We start from the raw sequence: 19,181 nt of genomic DNA on the forward strand, positions 1-19,181 counted from the left end.
CGGCTTTCTCCCCCTGCACTCGACAGAAACAGCACTATCTAAAGTCTGCAATGACCTGTTCCTTGCCAAATCCAAAGGTCACTACTCTATCCTCATCCTCCTCGACCTATCCGCCGCTTTTGACACTGCCAATCATAACTTACTTCTTGACACACTGTCCTCTTTTGGATTCCAGGACTCTGTCCTCTCCTGGTTCTCCTCTTATTTCTCCCATCGTACCTTCAGAGTACATTCTCATGGTTTGTCCTCCACCCCTATCCCACTCTCTGTTGGAGTCCCTCAGGGATCTGTCCTTGGACCCCTTCTTTTTTCAATCTACACCTCTTCCCTGGGCTCCCTGATCTCATCTCATGGCTTCCACTATCATCTTTATGCTGACAACACCCAGGTTTATCTCTCCACACCAGACATCACTGCGGAAACCCAGGCCAAAGTTTCGGCCTGCTTATCTGACATTGCTGCCTGGATGTCCAACCGCCACCTGAAACTGAACATGGCCAAAACCGAACTTCTTGTCTTCCCACCCAAACCCACTTCTCCTCTCCCTCCACTCTCTATCTCAGTTGGTAACACCCTCATCGTCCCCATCTCATCTGCCCGCAACCTCGGTGTCTTCTTCGACTCCTCCCTCTCCTTCTACGCGCACATCCAGCAGATAGCCAAGACCTGTCGCTTCTTCCTTTATAACATTAGCAAAATTCACCCTTTCCTCTCTGAGCACACCACCCGAACTCTCATCCACTCTCTCATTACCTCTCGCCTTGACTACTGCAACCTACTCCTCACTGGCCTCCCACTTAGCCATCTATCCCCCCTTCAGTCCATTCAGAACTCTGCTGCACGTCTTATCTTCCGCCTGGACCGATATACTTATATCACTCCTCTCCTTAAGTCACTTCACTGGCTTCCGATCAGGTACCGCATACAGTTCAAGCTTCTCCTACTAACCTACAAATGCACACGATCTGCAGCCCCTCCTTACCTCTCTACCCTCATCTCCCCTTACATTCCTACACGTAACCTCCGCTCTCAAGACAAATCCCTCCTTTCAGTACCCTTCTCCACCACCACCAACTCCAGGCTCTGCCCTTTCTGCCTCGCCTCACCCCACACGTTGAACAAACTCCCTGAGCACATACGCCAGGCCCCCTCCCTGCCCATCTTCAAATCACTGCTCAAAGCCCACCTCTTCAATGTCGCCTTCGGCACTTAACCACCACACCTCTACTCAAGAAATCTAGACTGCACCAACTTGACATTTCGTCCTTTAGATTGTAAACTCCTTTGAGCAGGGACCGTCCTTCTTTGTTGGTTTGTACAGCGCTGTGTAACCCTAGTAGCGCTCTAGAAATGTTAAGTAGTAGTTTTGGGGAAACTTTTGGATGATCACATGAAGAACATTAAAGTTCTCATAAAGAAATAACATTTAGGGCTCTGTTTACTAAAGTGCGCTAGTGTTTCTAGCATGTGCTAATGTTAAAGACACCCATATATTCCTATGGGTGTCTTTAACGTTAGCACGTGCTAACAATTTAGTGCGGCTTAGTAAACAAGGCATCTACTATTTATAGGAAAACCGTTTTACAGAATAAGATTGAAAATGTAGATAATCTTCAGAGGAGTAAAACATTTCATTTTATAAACTTTCTGCTGTTATTCTACTAATTATTTTCAAGCAACATCTTTCTAAAATATTAAAGATACCTGAGCAGTCTTATCCACCAGTGGGAAAAATTTATTATTTACCATCATTTATTATGAAGGAGTCTGGCCAACCAGTAGCAGAAGGAGCAAATGTTTCATTTGATAAATTAGAATTGAATTTAACACAGACAATCAAAGATGACACTATCAGGCTTAATTTCGAAAGAGAAGGGCATCCATCTTTCGACACAAATTGGGAGATGGGTGTCCTTCTCCCAGGGTCACCCAAATCGGCATAATCAAAAGCCGATTTTGGGCGTCCTCAACTGCTTTCCATTGCGAGGATGACCAAAGTTCACAGGGGCGTGCCTAACACATGGGTGTCCTCGACCGATTATGGAAAAAAGAAGGGTGTCCCTGACGAGCATTGGGGGACTTTACTTGGTCCATTTTTTTCTTACGACCAAGCCTCAAAAAGGTGCCTGAACTGACCAGAAGACCACCGGAGGTAATCGGGGATGACCTCCCCTTACTCCCCCAGTGGTCACTAACCCCCTCCCACCCTAAAAAAAAATGTTTAATATTTTTTCCAGCCTCTATGCCAGCCTCAAATATCATACCCAGCTCCATGTCAGCAGAATGCAGGTCCCAGGAGCAGTTTTAGGGGGTACTGCGGTGCATTTCAGGCAGGCGGACCCAGGTCCACCCCCCTACCTGTTACATTTGTAGTGGTAAATATGAGCCCTACAAAACCCACCACAAACCCACTGTACCCACATCTAGGTGCCCCCTTCATCCTTAAGGGCTATGGTAGTGGTGTACAGTTGTGGGGAGTGGGTTTTGGGGGGGGTTGGGGGGCTTACTACACAAGGTAATGGAGCTTTGCATCTGGGAGCAATTTGTGAAGTCCACTGCAGTGCCCCCTAGGGTGCCCAGTTGGTGTCCTGGCATGTGAGGGGGACCAGTGCACTATGAATGCTGGCTCCTCCCATGACCAAATGGCTTGGATTTGGTCATTTCTGAGATGGGCGTCCTCGGTTTACATTATTGCCGAAAATCAGGGATGACCATCTCTAAGGACGACCATCTCTAAGGTTGACCTAAATGTTAAGATTTGGGCATCCTTGACCCTATTATCGAAATGAAAGATGGATGCCCATCTTGTTTTGATAATATGGGTTTCCCCGCCCCTTCGTGGGGACGTCCTCAGGAAAACTTGGGCACCCCGTTCGATTATGCCCCTCCATGGGTCTTAAACCATCTACTTTGATTGTGAAATTTCTACTGGAACCTGATAGGGACTGAATACTACGATATTTTTTTCCAGAACTCTGAGGACGTATTTGTCAATAGTAAAATAAGTGTTTATCCTAATGTTTCTAGAACAACCCAAAAAAGAAGACAGCAGTTCCTAAAGTTGTGGTCTAGGATATTGCAGTTGGGAGGACTGGGTTAAACTTTCCCTGTAAGTGTGCAATTAAATTGTGTTCTATTAAATATATTTACTTTGATCATAATCATCTTGAGATGTTTTTGAATAGTAAGATGTCAATAGTTTCTCTTCCACCATCTGTAATATCTGTTACATCTACTCCATAATATTTGAAGATTCAAGTGTACAGCGCTGCGTATGTCTAGTAGCACTATAGAAATAAGTAGTAGTAGTAAGATATGCCTTGAGAGATCATTCTATTGTCTTAAGATCTTTCTATTGTCCTAGTTTAACTTTTATGTTTTATTTCCTTGAATTGTGCCTTGACTCCATGTTGATAATGGTGGGCTAGAGATGGCTCATGAATATTGTTTCCTAATATTGTTCTATTTGTGCTTATAATAGTGTTTTTTTTCTTACGTTGTTATTTTTTCTGTACAAGAGTTATTCTTGGAATTAGTATAAATGGTTTAAAAAATATACAATTAATAAAAAAGTAGGGGATCAGGAACAATCCTTGGTTGCTCCTGCTCCACTGATACCATCTTGAAAAACCAACCCGTAGACGTATCTCACATAATTGTCATTGGTAAATACATCAGCCTATCAATGTGGTGCCACCAATTTCAACTGTTTTGAAAGTAGTTATTAGGTATTTAAGTTTTTTTGAGATTTAACTGACATCATATCAATTACTTTTAGTTGTTTCATACTTACCACTTATATTTCCTAAACTGGTCAATATAAATCACCTGATAAGTGATATTTACTTGAACACTCAAGAAGTGATTGCTAATAACTCGTAGACAATTTGGAGCAGTAATATCTATAATCAATTAAATTATATAATTATATATTTTATAGCTGTTCAGAATGAGCGAGATCGGATAAGTACAAGAAGAAATACATTTGAAGGACGCAACATGACCTCTATTAATACATTGTCGCAGGCTGAATTGCTTTCTCACCAGGTACGAAAAATCTACTGTAGGATTCTACAAGAATAGCACTGCAACCTTATTATAAAATTTGAACAATTCGCAGTCACACTTGAACCTGGTTTGAGTTAAATGCAAAATTCTCATTCTGAAAAAAAAGTGTTCTAACTGTCATGTTAAATCCATATAGAAATGAGGGTAAATAGATAATTTATATGACATGCTGTCTTTTATTGGACCATCTTAATACATTTGTGATTAGCTTTTGAGAGCTAAGCTCTGTTCATAAGGGGGCTGATACAGAGAGCTATCACAGGAGCAACATGTGGTTAACACTGGGTATGTGCACAGTTTACGGGCTGCATGATATAAATAGGCACATGCAGGAGTCAGGTCATGCAGTAGACATTGGTTCACAGCCTATTAAAATCAGGCTATTTGATATTCTGTCCTGATACCGAGAAGTACAGAGCTTATTTTAAAATGAGCAGCACAGTTCAATATTTTACCAGGTCTGAAGTGGTGTAGAATGGTTGGCTCACTCTCTTCACTGGGGCAGACGAGCTAATAGCCTTCCCTGTGCCCCTCAAAAAGTGTCAGCTTATTGATTCCCCCAGTCCCTATACCACCGATCCCTGTTTGAGCCCCAGTGTTAACTGATTCCCCTTTTGGAATGACCCCCCTGCTTTCAACACCTCAAAAGTATCTCTGGTGTCTAGGGCACCTTCCCACCCCAGGGATAGGGGATTTGATTACTGTTTTTTTTGTGTGGTTACAATCAAAGTGGTTTGCATATTATATACAGGTACTTATTTTGTGTCAGGGGTGTTTCAGGGTTAAGCAACTTGTCTAGAGTCACAAGGAGCAGTAGTGGGAATCAAACCTGGTTCCCCAGGTTATCAGGCCACTACACTAATCATTAAGAAACTACTCCTCCACTCACAGAAACCTCCCTTCCCCATACCTTCAAAGAGGCAGAAGCAATGACTACTCATGTCCCTGCAACACCATAATAAAAATGATGGCACCTGAGATGCACTGACCAGGGGTCAGTCTGCCAAATAAGGGACCTTTTTCCTTTATTTGGTATTCAAGCTTATTTTTATTAACATTTTCTATACCACCTATAAGAAGTACCATCTAGGCAGCATACAGTCTAAAATTTAAAGTTTGAAGGGGGTTAATTCTGGACAACACATACTATCCACATTGGGAAAGGGGGAAGAACACCATGTAATAGTAGTAAAGTAAGGGATAGGTATATATAAAAGGTATCCTAGCTTGCCCTCCAGTCCCACAGCAGCCTTGCCGAGCTTCAAAGTTCAGGGTTTATAAATGATGGAATTGTAGGCAGATTCTACCAAGTAAGTGAAAAAGTTCCTTATTTGGCAGACTGACCCTTCTCAGTACATCCAGGATGTGCTGCACAGGGTCAGGCACTGCCTTTTTATCAAGATGATAGCAGAGATGTAACAGTGCCAGCTTTTTTGAATGAACAAGCAAAAAGAGGAAATCAAACCTTCCACGGATGAAATAAAATGAAACCAAAAGAGTGGAAGGTGCCAAGACAACCTGCCAGGTAGCCAAAAGGGCTCAGTTTATTCCAGTAATAAAACAAGTAAAGTCTTCTAGAGAAAAATATATACAAAATATCACCAAAGGTAGTCTTTGAAAGCGGTATACAGAAGGTACTTCAAATAAAGAAAACTGAAAACTGCAGTGTTTTGGCAGGAAGAATTGCCTTCATCAGGAGTCTGTACTGCAGTGGGATATGTAAACTAATTTCTCTCTGAATTCTGTAAACTGGAATATCAAGCAGCGTAAATACTTCATAACAGTCGACCGCGTCCTCTGGTGACAGAGGTGCCAAACATATACACTTTTCCATGCCGGATATGTGCTAATGTGCTATTCAGTAATTACATGCTTATCTTACAGAGCACATATCTTACAGGTGAGTGTCCACGTGGGCAGACTCTGAGCAGAGTATGGGCAGGGTACACATTTATGCATATAATTTATGGAATAATATAACTTATGCATGTATCGCAGGCACTAAGGCACACACCCCAGCTCAATGGCTGGCATAAGCACTCATGTCTAAATGCATCAGTGCGTATATACCCATAAAGGAATGTAGGTATCTACTTTCATTTATGCAATAGGCTATCAATTGTTCTCTGGGCACCTATATATAGATGCAATGTTACAAAATTACCTCCAATTCCTTCAGATCAAGTTTCACTGACGAACTGTAGAAAGATATTAGCACTTCCTGTTTACTATTTGTTTGGCCGCTTCTTATACATCATGGTATTCTTTTGGCTGTGGTCATTATCTTTTCTTACTAGTTTTCAACCTTGAGATTTGCAGTATAAAAAAACCATCAACACGTTTTTGTTAAAACGGTCCATTTATGGTGTTGAAAAGTTACTGCATATTAAAGACTTTCTTGCCTGGAGATCCTCTTAGAATCTAATGGCTTGTAATAAAAAAAGACAGTGTTATAGATTTTTGCAGCAGAATATACAGCAGCAATAACTAGAGCAATGATGTAGTAATTTGCATGCATGTTGTAGGCCTCAATAATTCCATAGGATGCTTTTTTAGTTATTTGCATGATTGCTTTTGTGGGGTTTGCTTAAAAAGAGTTTCAACCAATGAAATACCACTTTTCAGCGGTAGTTTAACAGAGTCTTTTTATATTCTATTGGACAGATCACTGTTTCAAGCTCCAGTGCAAATACTGACATAAATATAAAGAAAACTGCCAGCATTAGTGATGTCTCTGAATCTATGAAGCAGCAGCTGTTGGTCCTGGTGGAATGGGCAAAATATATTCCAGCCTTTTGTGAATTACCATTGGATGATCAGGTATAAATCAAATTGACTAGTAAAAGCAGACTTCACCTTGTAACTATAGGATACGCAGTTTTAATAATGCATATCCAATTAAGCTGAGCATTGTGCTGTAATGTCTTACTCTTAAGTGGTAGGACAGTGAAACTAAATTGAGTTAGGATAAAAGAGGCATGATTTTTATTATTCTGGCCTTCAAAGCAACCTCGATGCATATGGAAAAAAAAAAAAGAAAAGCATCTTTTTGTGATGGCAAAGTTTCTGTTTTCTACTAGCTTGATGAATTTAGCCTAATAGTTTGTATATTTTCCTAACTGTCTAGCAAACATTTTACTTCAAAACAGACAATTATTTAAAATAAAGGTCCTTTTACTAAACTGTAGTAAGCTCTTGGGTTTACCATTGGCTTTTACTAAGGCACTGTAGGCCTAAGACGGGCCTACCACATGGTGAAAGGGCACTACCGCGGCATGCACTGAGGCGTCCCGTAGTACTTTGGCCATCAGGGTGCGCTACTCCCGTAGTAAAAAATTATTTTTAATTTTTGCTGTGGGAGGCGTGTCTGGGGGGGGCAGAGAATAGGTGTGTCTGTGCTAATCAGGTAGTGCGGGCACATTATCGCATGCTACCCAATTAGCGCAGGAGTAATGTGGGAACCCTTACCACCTCCTTAATAGGTGGCAGTAAGGGCTCCTGGCAGTAATGACCATGTGCTAATGAGGAAATTAGTGCGGGGCCATTAAAATAATAAAGCATGGCTATTTTTCAGCCACAGTAGAAAGTGGGCCGGAACACGCAGCAAACCCACACTGTAATCACAGGGACAGCCACTTTGGTAAAGGACCCCCATTGTGGGGTAAGTGCAAAACCTGTATATTGCTGGAAGCATTCAGAGGATGTTCCAATATAATTATTGCACAGAAAACACTTTAACCCTCCGAGAAAAACTGCTCTGGCTTCCAATTAAAGAACGTATTACCTTCATAATCTGCACCCTAGTCCACAAAATTATCCACGGCCAAGTCCCAGGATACATGACAGACCTCATAGACCTACCAATCAGAAACATAACCAGGTCATCTCGAACATACCTAAACCTTCACTACCCAAACTGCAAAGGACTTAAATACAAAGCAACCTATGCATCCAGCTTCTCCTATATAAGCACAAAACTATGGAACACATTGCCAAAAGCTGTGACAACAATCTACAACCACCTTAACTTTAGGAAATCACTAAAAACCAACCTGTTCAAAAAGGCAACACCGACCCAACATAAATACCTAAACTCTGCAACACAGCAAAATCAAAGCTCGTAATGGATATTACTGAGCTTATTTTTGAAAGAGATCGCCGGCCATCTTCCGACACAAATCGGGAGATAGCCGGCAATCTCCTGATCCCGGCCAAATCGGTATAATCGAAAGCCGATTTTGGCCAGCCCCAACTGCTTTTCATCGCGGAGCCGGCCAACCTTCAAGGGAGGGTACAGAAGGCGGGATGGGGGGCAGGTGTTGGCGTGGTTACGAGATAGCTGGCTTCACCCCATAATGGAAAAAAGATGGCCAGCTCAGACGAGCATTTCACTCGCTGCACTTGGTCAATTTATTTTTAGGTCCAAGTCACAAAAAAGTGCCCCAATTGACCAGATGACCACCGGAGGGAATCGGGGATCACCTCCCCTTACTCCCCCAGTGGTCACCAACCCCCTCCCACCAAAAAAAAAAATTAAAAAAAAAGGTTTTTTGCCAGCCTGTATGCCAACCTGAAATGTCATACCCAGCTCCCTGAGAGCAGTATGCAGGTCCCTGGTGCAGTATTTAGTGGGTGCAGTGCACTTCAGGCAGGTGGACCCAGGCCCATCCCCCCCTACCTGTTCCACTTGTGCTGGTTAATGTTGAGCCCTCCAACCCCCCCCCCCCAAAAAAAAAACCCACTATACCCACATGTAGGTGCCCCCCTTCTCCCCTTAGGGCTATGGTAATGGTGTACAGTTGTGGGGAGTGGGTTTTGGGGGGAATTTGGGGGGCTCAGTACCCAAAGTAAGGGAGGTATGCACCTCGAAGCAATTTTTTTTTTTAATTTCTAGAATTGCCCCCTAGGGTGCCCGGTTGGTGTCCTGGCATGTGAGGGGGGCCAGTGCACTACAAATGCTGGCTCCTCCCACGACCAAATGCCTTGCATTTCGCCGGGTTTGAGATGGCCGGGCCCGGTTTCCATTATGGCTGAAAAATGAAGCCAGCCATCTCCTCTACACCCGGCGATCGATTTAGCTGGCCCCAACCGTATTTCGAAAATATGGTTGGCTCCGCCCCCTTGCGGAGCCGGCCCCGAAGATGGCCAACCATCTATTTGGCTGGAACCGTTCAATTATGCCCCTCCACATAACCTTTCCTCTCCTCAATCCGCACTATACCTGAAACACAGGTACCTTTATTCGACCACAATAGCACCTTATATTTATTTCTTTACCGGACTTGGCGAATGCCATTATGGTACTATGTAAGCCACATTGAGCCTGCAAATAGGTGGGAAAATGTGGGATACAAATGTAACAAATAAATAAGTGTGGATGGCCTTACCACTTTCTGTTGGGGTGTCTCAAGTGCATCTGTGCTATCTGCATTGGTGACGGTATATAGTTAGTAATGCACAGTTCACAACCATTCTGTGCCCCTTAACAGGCTATGCAGTTAGACCAAAAATTAACATGTGTTGTTATACCAGCATGGCAAATGGTTACCATTTCCAATAATAGGGGTAGAAGATCATTTCACAATTCACTTTTCATCCTTCCGTCAATTTGAGGGAGTAAAGAGATTTAAACTGTCTGAAAGAATGTGTTGCAGTTCAAGCATCAAGGTCCTAGAGTGATTTTTATATTTGTTTTGCTGCTCAGTTATATTTTTTCTTATTCAAGAAAAATGTAAAAACTTATATTTTTATGAAGTTTGTTAAAATTAGTTCTTGAATAAGATTTTCTGTTTTTGTGCTTCCCAAGAGATTAGTTATGTAATGTGCCATGGCCATGTGCTAACAGTTACGGTATGCTAATTCACACACTACATAAGTACATAAGCATCGCCATGCTGGGACAGACCAAGGGTCCATTGAACCCAGCACCCTGTCTCCGACAGCGGCCAAAAGAACAAACAATTTGTCCCGCCCATCCCATAAATAGTGGATTTTTCCCACGTCCATTCAATAACATTCTATGGCCTTTTCCTCCAGGAAGCCGTCCAACCCGTTTTAAAATTCTGCTAAGTCAACCGCCTTTACTACTTTTCCGGCAACGAATTCCAGAGTCTAACTACACCTTGAGTGAAGAAAATTTCCTCCGATTCGTTCTAAATTTACTACATTGCAGCTTCATCGCATGCCCCCTTGTCCTAGTATTTTTGGAAAGCGCAAACAGACGCTCCACATCGACCCTTTTCATTCCACTCATTATCTTTTAGACCTCTATCATATCTCCCTTCAGCCACCTTTTCTCCAAGCTGAAGAGCCCCAGCCTCTTCAGCCTTTCCTCATAGGGAAGTCATCCCATCCCCTGTATCATCTTTGTTGCCCTTCTCTGCAACTTTTCTAATTCCACTACATCTTTTTTGAGGTGCAGCAACCAGAAATGCACACAATACTCAAGGTGCTGTCGCACCATGAGCGATACAATGGCAGAATAATATTCTCATTTTTGTTTTCCATCACTTTCCTAATAATACCCAATATTCTATTTGCTTTCCTAACCACAGCAGTCAACAATGACACCTAGATCCCTTTCTTGGTCCGTGACTCCTAACGCTGAACCCTGCATGACGTATCTATAGTTTGGGTTTTTCTTTCCCACATGCATCACTTTGCACTTGTTCGCATTAAACGTCATCTGCCCTTTAGACACCCAGTCTCCCAGTCTCGTAAGGTCCTCTTGTAATTTTTCACAATCTTCCTGCGATTTGACGACTTTGAATAACTTTGTGTCATCAGCAAATTTGATTACCTCACTAGTTACCCCCATCTCTAGTCATTTATGAATATGTTAAAAAGCAGAGGTCCCAGCACAGATCCCTGAGGGACCCCACAAACTACCCTTCTCCATTGCGAATATTGACCTTTTAACCCTACTCTGTTTCCTATCTTTCAACCAGTTTTTAATCCACAGTAAGACACTACCTCCAATCCCATGTCCCTCTAATTTCCTTTGTAGTCTTTCATGAGGGACTTTATCAAACACCACTAAAGTGGCAGTTCTATAAAGTCATGACAAAATATTGGTGCCACAAAGGGGCACATGTAGTGTCAATTCTATAAGCCGCCTTGGCACACCATTATCTAGGCATGACTGCTTATGCAATATCAATGGCAGGTATACGTTGCCGTGCTAAAGTGTGCCTTGCAGCACACATATCTCATTGTATTTCATAAGCTGTACATGCCACTAGGTGGAACACTCATGATATGCCTATGTTCCACTGAAAATATGGCCTATTACAATTGTGTGCTAAGAGACAATGCACACCGTGTTTACTGAATAGCACCTAGCACTTACACATTGTGATCAAGTTGAACCTCTCACAGTATGTGAAGTGGCTGAAGAGCAGGAATTACTCTCAGAGAAAAGAAGAGGGTTTCCTATTACCAGGAAAGAAACCAAGCAGAAAAGCACTGTTACCTGAAATCTGCACACTCTTGCTCCTGGGAGTAGCCAGATAATGTAAGCAGGCAGAAGAAAAGAGGTTTAATTGACAGGAGATGGTGAGAGTGTGCTTGGCCCATTATCTGGCCTGAAGCCAGTAGGCAAAGCTTGCTGCCATATTGAGTCACCCAAAACAATAGCAAATGTGTATTAGAAATAAGGACTACCTATATGTGGCTTGGCATGGACCAATAGTTTGGTTTGGTTTGAGTCTATCAGGATGGCAGCTATAGCTTCAGCCTTGTCATGTGATGCTGTCTGCTGTCAATTAAACCTCCTTGGACAGAAGCAAGGAGGAAGGGCAAAAGGAGTCAGTGCACAAGAGGCTATGTATTCAGCCTTTCCTGGGCAACCCATAGGAACTGTGAGAAGTATAGTGTAAATCTCTTCTTTCCCACAGGTAACTGGAAGAGTTAATTAGGGGCTCCAACTGTTACAGTAAAAGGTGGCAGGGCTGAATGCCTTCTTGAGCAGTGTTTCCTGTATATTGGGAGTTTGCTGACAGAGAAAGAGGAAAGGAACAGAGAAGAGAAAATAAGTCTTCAGTGAGAGAAAGGCATGTGCAAATCCTTGGGCTAAGGCCCAAGAAAAAAAAAAAGAAAGATGGAAACCTTAATAGAAGACTTACAGAAAGAGACCTGAGGTGCTCTTGTACTAGCTGGGATGGGGGGGGGGGGGGTGAGAGGGAAAAAGCCCTAGTGAACCTGTTGACAGGGAGTGAGCTGAGGGATTTCCTGAAGAAGAGATAGGGATTAGCAGCTGTAGTGAGGCTGCTGGATGTTCCTCCTTAAAGAAACATAATAGAAGTTGGAGGCCAGTTACAGGAAGGAAGGGAGACCTAGAGGAGATCAGAGCTTACAGATGGTACAAGGATAAAGAGAGACTGGGATAGGAAGGAATTCCTGGAGCTGGAAGTAAGGACCAGAGAAACTGGGAAAAAGAGGTCCTTGGAGAAAAGGGAGTTGCCTACAGTGTCTTTTCATGATGTGCAAGTCTTGGTTGAACCAGAGGGAGCACCTCTTCTTGATTCTTTATTAGATTTTTTTCTGGTGCTAAATCATCTAATATTGTCTCAATTCATTCCATCTTAACAGGAAATCTACAGAATCTGATATGGAGTGAAGTTGATTGTCTAACTCTGGACCAAAATTCCTTTATGTTTATTTTTCCCCTAGTTCTGTAAGTGGAGGAAGTGGCTTTAGCCTTGTTGATATGTTCAGCTTCTTTCCAGTTAAGAAGACTGAATATTAATTTACTATAGTCTGACCAAGGTGTAGGTATCCAATTTATTTCAGAGATAAAAATATTGATTTGGTCAATGAATTTGTATACAAATAGATCTAACATATGGCCTTAGTGTGGGATGAAGTTGCACGAGGTATTGTAAACTTCCATGATGTTAAGAAGTCATAACTCCCTTTGGTTTTAATATCCTCTATTTTATCTAAGTGTAAGTTGATGTCCCCAGTTAATAATACTTTTGCAAAATTAACACAGAAATTAGATACGAACTCTGTAAAATCCCCTTCAGCAACGTATTAACAGCCTGGAGGTCAGTAGAATAGAATGAGACATAATTGTTCAAGTAGGGATTTGTTGCCTACTTTGCATGCTAGAATTTCAAGATAAGGTGATATGTTCTCAGAACCTAATTCCACTTTAAAGAAGGACATAAATAATTGCAATCCCACACCCTCTTTTTTTTATTTCTAGTCAAATGTAAAATTTTATATCCCGGAGGGCATATGTCATTTAGTGCTGGATCATCATTGTAATGTAACCATTCTTCTGTGATCAGGGTCAACCCAATTTGTTCCTCTTCTATCCAACCTCTAATCTTCTGTTTTATTTACTACTGATCACACATTGATATAGCCTATGAGAATGGGGACATGTGATTCTACACAGTTATTATAACGTTTAGCCTATTTCAATTGCAATTCCCAATAAATTTTGATGATTCTGAGTAAAGGCAAAGTTTCCAACACTTTTAACAGTGATGACCCCTCTCTCCCTGTATTACTCCTCGCCAACTGCTTAGTAGGGTATAATACTAGGATGTAATAATGATCATCAGATGCTCCTATTGGAGAACTAACTAACCACAGACTTATCAGTAAATACATTGACTAGTTTCCCAATGATGCCGTTAGCATTTTTACCCTGGTATACAATGTACCTTTTCCAAATCATTACAGAGACAAATTATATTTAAAACAGAGAAACAAAAAATTGTGCCCAAAGTGTCAGGAAGTATACTTTCTCAAAGATCATTAATAACGTGGTATACAAACTATCTTAAATCTATTTTCAAAATCAAAATTAGAGCAGTGTTATATTTCTAAACAGAAACAAAGCTCAGTAGCCAAAGAACTAGACCTCAGTTAAGAGCAGCTGGAGGAACCTGGGCCTAGTTTTGCTTGAGGATGGTGGTAATAAAGGAGCTTATGGAAAATGGCATCAACTGACCTCTAATGGAAGGATGACCCATTGCATCAAGGGAGTTGGCGTTCACAAAATTACAATGATTTCCTAAGCAGGTTATCAGCAATTTTTAGTCTGCTAACTGGCTAATTAACCACATAAATTTAAGCTGCACATATAAGTGGTAGCTCTGCCTATGCCTCTCCCATGCTCCACCCCCTTAATTTACATACTATGGTGTCAATGGCTCAAAAGCGGCACAAAGTGGCAGATGGATGTTTTTCTCGCCAAAACGTCTAAATCACAATTTTTTGACCAAATAGCAAGGGGTGTGTTGGAGGTATGTTTTGGGTGACACTTAGGTTGGCTTACAATCTGGACTTTTTCTGTGATAATGGAACAAAAAAAAAGGTCCAGAGCAGAAAAGAAGGACATTTTTATCTAGACCTGTTCCGTCACTGTCAGAAAAAGGTGTCCTAACTGACCAGCTGACCACTGGAGGGATAAAGGCATGATCCCCCTTAATTCCCCAGTGGTCAATGACCCCCTCCCACTGCCAAAAGATTTGATAGTGACAGTAGATACCAGGCTCTATGACAGTTCCAGACATTAAGGCCATTCCTAAGAAAGCAGCAAGCTAGTGGACAGGGTAGCCTAGTGGACAATGAACAACTGGACCCAGGTTCAATTCCCATTCTAACTCTTTCATTTCAATACAAATATGTAGGCCTCCTGGAGCATAGAAATACCTCCTGTACCTAAATATATGTGACCTGCAAACCCGAGTGCTATTGTAGTGGTGGACCTTTAGGTACAGTAGGTTTTCTCTGTTCCTGGAGGGCCCACTGTACAATATGAAGGGGTTTAGATGAGGTTTGTACCTGGGTCCCTTTATGTGAAGTCCACTGCACTGGCCACTAGGCTTCCCCTCTGCACTGCTGGGATGTCTGTGTGGCCAGTTTACTAGGAATGCTACCAGACGTCCCTATGTCTTGTTTTTCTACATTTTTCTATTGGACTTTTTTTCCCCCAAAATGGTACTTACAGATGGATGTGTTGAGCATGAAAATGACTAGCTCAAAGCCATAATCAAACCAGTTTAGACATTTATCTGTTTGATTATGGCTGTGAGCTAAATATGTTTTTGAGACGTTTTTGGCAAAATGTCTTGATTCGGACTTAGACATCATATCAAAAATGTCCCTTCATGTACATGTGTGCTTACAAAATAGCACTTCGTTGCTTTGCTGCCACTTTCATGCATATGTACACTTACCCATTGAAGTACTGGTACATTTATGCACACAAGTGGCAGGTAAATATGGGGGCCCAGTTATAGACTTGATCTTAAGCTCTTTTTATAGAGGCTACAAGCAGTAATCACCTTAGGTGGAATTTTCTTTTTCTATGCTATCCTTCAAAATGTTTACATATTCTTTGACTCTAAGGAGTCCTTTTACAAAGCTGCAGTAGAAAGTGGCCTTAGTGCACCCATATTCGGATCTTTCCCGTGTGCTAAGGCCATTCTTACTGCTGCTGGGGAAAATAGCCAATTTTCCATTTTCCAAATTAATGGTCACATGCTAATGTTATAACACACTACATAGAAACACTGCTGCCAAGATCCTCTTATAGAATAACCCCCAAATTCTATATACCGCACCTGATGTTGTGCGCTCACACCTTAATTGATTAACAAGCCAATTAGTGCCGATAGCAGCACTAATTGACTTTAATTAGAATTTATGCACACAACTTTCTAGGCGTATTCTATAATACGGTGCACATAAATTCTAATGCGCACAGTCAAAAAGGGGGCATGGCCATGGGCATGGAATAGGCTGGTTGTGGGTATTCAAAAAAAAACTATGCACACTATTATTGGAACACAATTGATCTGTGCCTAACTTAGGCACAGGTAGTTAGGTATGGTTTTAGGTGAGCTAAATGGGTGCACCTAAATTTTACTTGTAGTTGATAGAATCATGCTAACCCTGTGGTTTTACGGCGCTGATTTTTAAGGTGCCACGTATAGAGTTTCCCCCTAATAGTATAAGCTGACATTTATACGCTAACTTTTAGATGCACCCACTTATGCCATATCAATAGCAGATGTAAACGCAGAACTTGTTATGTGTTATGGTTTTTACATAGTGATGAGCTGCTTTACATGCACCTCATTAATATATAACCTGCGGTGACCTACATATCACCACAGTAGATCATTTGATACCCACACATTCCCTGCCCATGCATCTTTCCCCTGTGCAGCCCCTCCACCCTGCATTTACACACTAGCAAATTGTGCACTAAAGTTGAAAAATACCACTTAGTACCCAACTAGCACTTATGGGGCTGATATTTAGATTGTGGGAGGCAGCCCAGCTAACTTCCACAGTCGGCAGTGAGACAGGATGTTCAATGCTGGGCCGTTTCTGGAGACCAGCATTGAATGTCCAGTTTATTTTTGGCTGGTTTAAACTTAACCTCCCAAGCCAATATTCAGTGCTGGATGGTTAAGTTTAAACTGGCCAAAGAGAGACCCTGCTATTTCAGCAGCCTGATTGGGTTGTCAAACTAGGCTGACGATGCGCTGAATATTAGTGGTTAGCCAGTAATATCACGCGATATAACCAGTTAGCTGCTAAGTGCTGACCTGGAATAGTCACTGTTAGATAACTGACTATCACAAGTTGAATATTCATGGATAGCTGGTTAAGTGCTATTTAACCAGCCAGGAGTCATTTCTGGCCTGTAAGTAGTGCTGAATATGGGGGTGGGGGGGGGGGGATGATTGTAAGTATAACAGTCTCACAAATAAGTGCTAGTCCTATATAATAATTCTCACCTCCAACGTTCTGTGCTTGGGACCGTGGCTCCCTGGAGCCCTGGAGCCCTGGAGCCCTGCTAGGCAGACACACACTGATGTCACTGTCACCCCCCGCGCTACGACCCCCTCGACCCCTCCGGCCTGCTGAAAACCGCTCCCCGCCGCTGTTGTGGACTACCTGTGTTGATGGGGGACCCAAACCCCCGACAGCCGAAGTGATGTTGTGCCCTTCGCGTTGTTCATCTTCTCTGCGTGCGTCTGACGTCAGACACATGCAGACGCACGCAGAGGAACTTCCAGAGAAGATGAACAATGCGAAGGGCACAACAGCACAGGTAGTCCAGAATGGCGCCGCCGCGGCAGGGGGCGGTTTTCACCGGCACGGGGGGGGGGGGGGGGGGAGAAATTGCCTGCCTAGGGCCCATTTCCTTGCCTTCAGAAACGGGCCTTTTTTACTAGTATTCTATAACTTATGTGCAATTGCCACCTAACTTTAGGTGACTTGTTATGGAACGATGGGTTAATTATTATAGTTTGCCAGAGGAAATTTTCACAGTGATAATACATGCATACCTTTATTTTGAAAGTATGACAAAATCTGCTTAACAAAATATATGCATGTGTATCTTTCTAATGTGGGCAGATATAAAAGATGAGCTTACAACAGTTCTTCATGTGGAAACATGACCAGAAGCATGTCTCCAGATCGAATTGCTACTTCAGCCAGGTCATCCTGAAAAGGCTGACCACCTTGCACATGTGCAATTATCACTCTGATTTCCCTAAGAAAAGAAGGGCATTTCTAGGCAAAAGATGAATGCTGAAAATGCTGAATCTACTAGTAATTCATTTTAATTTTCCATATCTTCTCTTCAAAGGTTGCCTTGTTGAGGGCACATGCTGGAGAACACCTTCTTCTTGGAGTAGCAAAACGATCTATGTTGTTTAAAGATATTTTACTTCTAGGTAAATATAGATCTCTTTCAATAGGTGAAATATTTTATTGAATTACATATTTTGCACCTAAAGGATCATTCCAGATTTAAAAGGCCTGAACTGAAGAAAGGAAATGTTACATAGTAAGTAAACAAGAAAGAAAGGAAGAAAGAAATGCATAGAACGTGTGATTGAATGTATAATCCTTTGCCATATGTTATTGTCTAACATAGGCTTATTGAATAGCAGCCTGAATAAATAGTATTTACAGCATCAATCCTTTATGAATATTTCCTTTGTTCAGATTCCTTAATACCTTATCAAGTCATGTGAAGACATTTAGGTGTAACTTAAGTAGATTAAATATAAATTGAAATTAAAATAAAGATAAAATAAAATTTCTATTAATCGATGCAACTGAAGATCTACATTCCAATTATTCTTTTAAATTAGGTAGCATAGTACCATCTTGTTCAATCTTTAAAAAAATTAGGCATAATAGTTGATTGGTTATCAATGGAACCGCAAATAAATTCTTTAAGTCCTTTCTGACTTTACGGACATGGAGAAGAATATATAAATGTATTAATTTTTTAACATTTTAGACTGGTGGTACATTCCTTGATATTTTCCCAATTGGATTATTGTAACATTACCTATTTAGATTGTACTAAATCATTACTGAAATCATTACAAACAATTTAGAACACTTTCACCAAACTCATTTATCAGTCAAGTAAATACAACAGAGTATCTCTTTCAAATAGGCAATTATATAGGTTGCCAATTGAAGCGAGGGTATTACATAAATTATATTGTATTATCTTTAAGATCATTAATGGTCAGGCATCTAGTTATGTGTATGATCTGATTCATCTTTTTTTCTAGTTCCAGTAGACGGTCAGATAGAAATTATTTATCATTACAATTTCCAAGTCCCAAAGGAATTAAATATAAGAGATATATAACATACTTTTTCTATCAAGCAACAAGGGTTTGGAATGTATTACCTGCTCACATACAAAACCATTTTAACTACATGTTTAAGAAATCTGTAAAAACTATTCTATTCCAGAAATATGTTATAGATAGATGGTTTTCCTGCTGATAGTTAGATGTTGAATGTAAATATATGTTATTTTGTTAAAACATTTTGTAGCAATATAATTCTTGGGTTACTGTCTGAGGGGCCCTTTTATTAAGCTGTGTAGGCGCCTATGCGTGCCCAAGATGCGCCAATTTGGAACTACTGCCCGGCTACTGCATGGCCCAGGCAGTAATTTAATTTCTTATGCGTGTACACTACGCATGCCGGAAAATTTCCAGTGCGTGGCGTGAACCGGGTAGTAATTGGCAGTGTACATGCTGATGATTACCACCCGGTTAATGCATGAGACTTTACCGCTGTCAATGGGTAGCAGTAAAGTC

The 19,181-nt window shown here is 41.5% G+C and overlaps 1 pseudogene; it reads left to right on the plus strand.

Moving 5' to 3' along the window:
- LOC115459645 overlaps nucleotides 1-19,181 on the plus strand; it is a 49,843-nt pseudogene that overhangs the window by 13,234 nt on the left and 17,428 nt on the right.

Source organism: Microcaecilia unicolor, unplaced genomic scaffold (assembly GCF_901765095.1).
Source record: "Microcaecilia unicolor unplaced genomic scaffold, aMicUni1.1, whole genome shotgun sequence".
NCBI classification, from domain to species: Eukaryota; Metazoa; Chordata; class Amphibia; order Gymnophiona; family Siphonopidae; genus Microcaecilia; species Microcaecilia unicolor.